The following is a 7,080-nucleotide window of genomic DNA, read 5'->3' as shown; positions in this document are numbered from 1 at the left end:
TTATTTTTATGTATAATTGAAAACTGTTAGATGATAATTTAGTCAAATTTATTAAATTATTTAACAGTTCTTAACTATTAACTTTACATGAAAATAACTACTTGTAAGCTTTTACTTGTAAGAGAAATGTCTCATTTGAGAAAAACAGCAAACACTAGAGAGAAGAAAAGAGAAAAAGTTATTTTTGCACATATACAAAGTTGTTTCTGTAAATTGACCATTCACTACACCACATTTGGCAAATAGCAGTGGTTATGCAGTCGAAAACCGCTGCCAAACGGATAGCAGCGGTTGATAACCCGTTGGAAGATAGCGTGTGGCTAAACCTTTAGCAGCGATTAATAGTAACCGCTGCTAAATGGTATTTTGCAACGGCATAGTTTTGCGGTGGTTCTATCCGCTACGAAATCATAAATAGGACTGCTTGGAGATGGCAGCGGTTGTTAACCACTGCAAAATGCCATATGTTGAAAAGTTTTGTTAAGATATAGCAGCGAATTTGTAACCGCTGCCAAATGTAGAGTTATACTTTTTTTTTAAATCCGAATTTATAACAATATATGCCAATTCTTTTATTCCTTATACGTTCTTCCACTAAGTTGCTTTAATTTATTAAAACAACTAATAGCCAATCAAACTAAAACACACAAAACAGAACAAAAATATATATATGCAAAAGTGAATCATTATAATAGTAATTTGAATTTAGTGCATCGATGTTTGTAAACTACAATTAAATATCTCAAAAATCATTAGGACAGTGAACAGTTAAAAAATATTCAGATTCCAAGATTTATCATTCAGATCATTAGTACCAGCACATCATCTTGCATGGGATGAGGTCGGTACACTTCTGAAAGAATCCAGATCTGCAGGTATTTCAGGTGGCAAATTACCTCCTTGTTGCTGGATTATGTATCTTAACAAATTTTTCATTGTCTTCATTTTTGCCTTCTCCTCTACTGCCTCTGCCTCCATTCTCTGTCTCTTTGCCTTTTCTTCTGCTGCCGCTGCCTTGAGTTCTGCTGCCATTGCCTTAAGTTTTACAATTTTTATCTGATACTCCTCAATCTGCACACCGAAGTCAGAATGCTGTGGAATGTTACGAAAACACTGAGTGGGATATGGACCGAAACCTAGTCCACGAACTCTTCCTGGGTGCTCCTTTTCAAGCACTTGTGCAAGGGAATCATTCTGTGAAAATTCCTTACTGGAGGCGTCTTGGCTCTCAATATGTTCAATTACTTCCTGCAGACATGTGATATTCAGATTTACACTAATTTAAATTCAATGGTATTAATTGCAAAAAGAAATTTGAAAAATTAAAGAACATGATTTACCCCAACAACACGCGCATCTTCATTCATATACGAACCATTATTCTTTTTATGACTCATGGTCCATATCTCTCCTCTACCAATAGCCCTTCCCTGTCAGTGCTCCTATAACATTCATCAAGACACAATCATATAACAGACAACACTATATTACCAAAAACAAGTCAAAATTCTGAAACTGAATTTAAATTAATTACTTTTTCGTGTCTCTTTCTTGCCATTATTTTAGAACCTCCGGTATGTGTGTACAATTGCTTTGAACGATTAATGATATTTTTTCTACACTTCTCCTACGAACAAAAAGACAAACATAAATATTATCGGGATAAATTACTACAATGTTAATGGTCTATAAGTCAGCCATGTACAACTTCAGAAAACACAAAAAATGATAAGGCGAAGATATCTTGGGTAGTAGGTTTTCCACTATCACAATAAATTCAGCATATTTAGTAATAATTCATAATGGTTTAAAATCGAATACAATGAAATACCAACTCAATATTTGTTACTTGTGTGTCCTCCTTCAACCGATATTCAATAAACCATTTCCAGTGATTTGCATCTATTCCTGATGGCTTACACTTAAGGTTTTCCTCAAAAGTCAGTTCTTTGTCATAAACCTTATGGAACAAATGATTTCTTGTGTTCCTCCAGGATCTTCCTATTCTTTGTACAATCCCCGCTTTATTCTCCCTCTTCCATCGTCCTCATAGTGAAAGACTTGCTACAAATAGTTCAGATCATAAGATAACACAATGAAGATGATAAAGATCTTATATTAGTGCTTTCACACCGTCATTGTAACCACTTAACTTTAATTCCATATCCATTCTACATCACAGAACTTTATACACGAGTGATCAAATAAACACACAAGCAAATATGATGGAGAGCTTTCCACCATGAAAACTTTATCCTAAAGGCTAAGTTCAAAATGCAAGTTTCACAACCAATATAACCATATAAAGAGCAAGAATCACATCTAATATAAGCATGCCTAATCACATAAGGCCACATAACTTGGTTCACATAAAGATTAACAAGAGCTTATCATACAGACAAAAAATCATAATAGGTGGACCTTGATCATGAACTTCAAGAATAAAGAGACCCTTGACAAAGATGGCTCAAAATTGAGTATTTGTTTTTCAGTAATCAAATTTAACTGGGAACAAGCGCATGAAAGACACTCTTACCGTCTATATTCCCTCCTAACATACACCTTATCAGTAACAGGATCAAATCAAATCTTGATGGACCGCTCACCTAATCATACATGCCACAGAAGGTTCCCAATAATGATAATGGAAAAATCACCTTCAAGATATGAGAAGAATCCCCCTTGCTGGACCAGCTTAGTAGTGATCAAGTATATATCACTTCATTAAATAATGATTTTAGTTACTAATACAATCTGTTAAAACTTTTTGGTAAAGGAACCCATCAAATCCTATTAAAGGAATCAGGCTGAATCTCTTCTACAATAGCTTTCTACAGGCAGGGACAACAATAACAAAGTTGAAAGGTGAAGGGATTTTTGGTCAGGAGGGTTAAGGAGGAGCATACTAAAAATTAACAGAAAGAAAACATATAATAATTAACCACCTGAAATAGACTTACATATTATCAAAAGACACATCATTAGACATGAACAATTCTCGGCAACAAATTCAAAGCAGTGAACAAAAAGAAACCCAACATGCACTATCCTTCTCTAATTTACCAGACAAAAATAGAAAAATAGAAAACCAAAGAAATTCACCTACTGACGGAGAATAGCAGCACAAAAAAACAGCATAACCAGAGCTAATTAATAATCAAATAATCTCTCAATAAAAAATTAAAACCACAAAACATTCAAATTTTCAAAGTTAGGAGGGTAAAGGATTCAACTTGTGCAAATGTGTTCCATATTTATTTTCTTTTGACATTTTGATTTAACCAAAAGTCATAAATAATAGCTAGTCACTCTCTAATTGTTTACTATAGGAGCAGCTTTAACATTCTCATGAGGTTTATAAATTTTATTATTATTGTTATTATTATTACTATAATTATTAGTTACATTGCTATACACAAAGGACCGGATTAATTGGGGACTGAGCTATATAATAACGTAGTGCAATTTACACTAAACAAAAAAGTCCTTATATATTTATTGATATTCTCTAAAAATTTGTATGGTTGATATCATGTGTGTGCGTCTTAATCTTTCCCTTGTACTGTTCATTTAATAGATAAAAAAAAAGCTTTTTACACTTGAAAAATGGTTGAACAACCCAAAAAAATTTCAAGCATTGGTAACACCTTACTTTATGAAAAACATTAAAAATTACCTTAACCTGGTCAAACGCATGCTCCTTGAAAGCCTTATTCGTTGTCTTCCAACTAGTTTCACAAATTGGTAACTGTTGAAAATCATCCCCCAAAGTCCCCAAGAACTCGCTCAATAGGCCCGCTGCCTGACCAACTTGTTGCAACTTTCTGTTATGTTGGAGTACAATCTTCTTTCCAGGAGGAAGTGCTAATGCCTCCTTAACAGTCAGCTTCATACAAGAAGTCACACCATTTTCTAACAGAGGGAAAAAGCTTTAAACGTTAGTTTACTAAGAGAATTTGAATGCAAGGAGAAGAGTAATTACACTTTCTAAGAAACAAGCAAAAAAAATACCTATGACATCAACAACCCAAAAATCGGTGTCCTTTTTTTGCTGTTGGCATTGCCTTAACGTTCAACTTCATGCACGACAAACAAGTCGTCGACATGGTCATCAAACGACTCGACCTCATCCGCCTCCGGGTCATAGTCTTCATCTTCTGAATGGTTATCTACAACTTCATGTAAATCCGGATGCTCTGTGCGTGTTGCAGGAGCTCGAGTGTCCCCCATGTCACTTGACGGAGCCAGCCGTGTTTCATTGCACGGTGGTCAAAACGGTACAGCATTAACACGAGATTGTCGAATACCGTTGCCGGAATGCGGAGGTGGAGGCACTCTAGCACGTCGCTGTGCACTTGAAGTATTTGCTCCCGTGTCCTTCGTTCCATCCGTGTGCTAAAAATAAAGTAGTTAGTACATCAACCAATTTTTTCAGTATTCCCACAAATTATATTGAATAAAAGTCTATCCTAAAAGGCAAATCAACATTTGAAATAAGTGGTGCATTACTTAACTCACCAGAGTAGCGTGGGTTTGACTATCAGGGGCAACTATATATCCGGCTACAGTACTAATGGTATACCGAGGTTTCCTTGGCATTTGATTAATCCTTTAGACAATACAGGAAAAACTATATTCCCAGAAATTGGAAAGGCTTCCGGGGCTGTTTCACATTTTGTACTGACTCCAATGGAAAAAGATTAGGCACATCGTCATGTGCTAGTGAATTGCGAGGCCGTCGTTCCATTTATTGAGTAAGTATGCACGTGTATTTTTGAAGCATGATTATAACCCATTTCACAAAATCAGTCGTTGGCCTAATTTGATGTTGTGTCATAAAGTAAATTTAGGGCAGAAACAAACCGAAAATTACGGCATCAAACAAGGTCGCAATCTAAGATAGACCGTGTTGTGCATGCAGAATTTTCTCACTGGTTCAAGCATGAGGTTGGTAGAAATTTAACCTGACCAAATTATTTGTGCCCTAGAATTATAATTTACGAATTCCAATGGGGATCAATGTACGAGGAGAAATTTGGGTATGTTTTTGTGACATTTGTAGCTGGTAGGACCTATGAAGATATACTTGCTGAATTAAAGGTTAGAAATAAATTTCTAGCATAGAAAGTGAATCACAGAGACACAGTATGTTTTACAAAAAAGACCATGAACTATACATTTTATTATGATGCAGACGCGCTTTAGTAACACGCATGTTGTTGAGTTGCAGATTGCTTCAAAAGAGGAATTAAAGTATATAGAACGTTCTATTAGAGAGCTTCTTTCCAAGAAATCTGTCCAAACTACTGACGAAGGAGATGGGTAATCGTTAATTTTGTATTTGTTAATGTTTAAAGTCCTCTTCCCATAATTCCGCAATTTTTTTTCTTAATTACTAGGTAATGATCTAGAAGTTATCATTTTCTTTTAAGTAGATTTATGTTGTTGGTTGCATGTTCATATTTTCAATGTCAGCTGAATATTCAGGCGAAATAGTTGATGACACTCTAGATGGGATAGACACTGATTCAGAAGACGATTTAGATGCTATCTCCTCCGGTGGATATGACATCTCCAGGAATGTTGAGCTCAATAAGGTTCCAGAAGAAGACAATGAAACTTTATACACCTAACATAGAGAAGATGACGTACATGCCACAAAAAGGGGCTTCGATCTGAACAAAAAGCCATGGTTTGGAGATGACTTATCAGATCCTTTATCACGTGATTGTAGTAGATTTTTGACAGAGTATTTCTGGCCAGGTCAATACGATGTTGATGAAAAATTTTGACTCAATAATTATTTGTCTACTTTAGTCATTCTAATTTTTATGCTCTATTGAACTTTGTTTTGACTTTATGAATTCAGACGTTCACTTGATTTTTTTCCTTACCATTTATACTTGAATACAAACTCAAAATACATTGATAGTACAAGAGAAAACCTGATTCGTAAATTTGTGCACATTATTAATTTATAAATATTTTTTTAATTAATGAATTATTTTTTACGTAACACAAAATCGAAAATTTATTTAATGCATTAAGTTGTAGTGTTTGAAACATGTTTTTCATAACAAAAAATAGCGAGGACTAGAATAGATTTAACAAGGCAATGTTTAAATAAAAAAAATTCAAGTTAAAAATAATATTACAGCGGTTGGAAGAAAATCACTGCAAAAAGAGTATCTAAGTATATTAGCCAACTCGACATTTTGTGGCGGTTACAGCAAAACCGCTGCAAAATGAGAGCTTTTGGTAGCCTCTCTCAAATCCGCCACAAGAACCGCTGGCAGATTTTATTTAGCAGCAGTTTAAAAAAATTGCCGCTAAATATTTGCCGCTATCTGCCGATTTTTTGTAGTGATTGTAAATTTGTTAACCGTTGGATCAAGCCTAAATGTGTTTCAAACACCTAGTTCTTCATTTTTACCGTTCAGATCTTCAATAAGAGATCTGTAATTAGAGATATTGGCCATGTAACGGCAGCTCTATTTTTGTGGTATGTTCATCTTTTTGGTTATTGTTTTGTAAGCTTTTATGTTTGGGTTATTTGGCTTATTGTATACACTTTTTGTACAGTGATTTGTGACTCTCTTTTACCCTATTTTAATTATAGTTTTACTATTTTTTAATTTGGATAACTCGTAGTTTTTACTTCTCAATTCTCACATTAAAGAGATTTTTACGTTAAAAATTTTGATGTTATTGCTAATGTATTTATTTAAAAGTGGGTATTGTTCCTCCTCTAATTCTTGTCAATAAAAAATTGTATGTTTTATTTCTATAAATAATAAATAATGTAAAAAAATTCACATATTTCTCTTGTTCATTTATCCTTATCTTGTTTAATTTACACAACCAACAAGATAAATAGCAACTGCGGTTATTTATCTCATGTGCAAATAAAATAAATTTATTTTTTATTATTTTTATTTACATTATAAATGAGATATAATATGAAATGCAAAAATATAAATGTCTCAAAAATTACATATATGTATAATATAATATTTATCTTTTTTTATTTGGATAAAATATTGTATTAATCTCTAATATTTGGGTTAAGTCTTAATTTTA

This window comes from Arachis ipaensis, chromosome B10, assembly GCF_000816755.2.
Source record: "Arachis ipaensis cultivar K30076 chromosome B10, Araip1.1, whole genome shotgun sequence".
Taxonomy (NCBI): domain Eukaryota; kingdom Viridiplantae; phylum Streptophyta; class Magnoliopsida; order Fabales; family Fabaceae; genus Arachis; species Arachis ipaensis.
The sequence above is the reverse complement of the archived record's forward strand: the minus strand, read 5'-3'. Positions refer to the sequence as shown.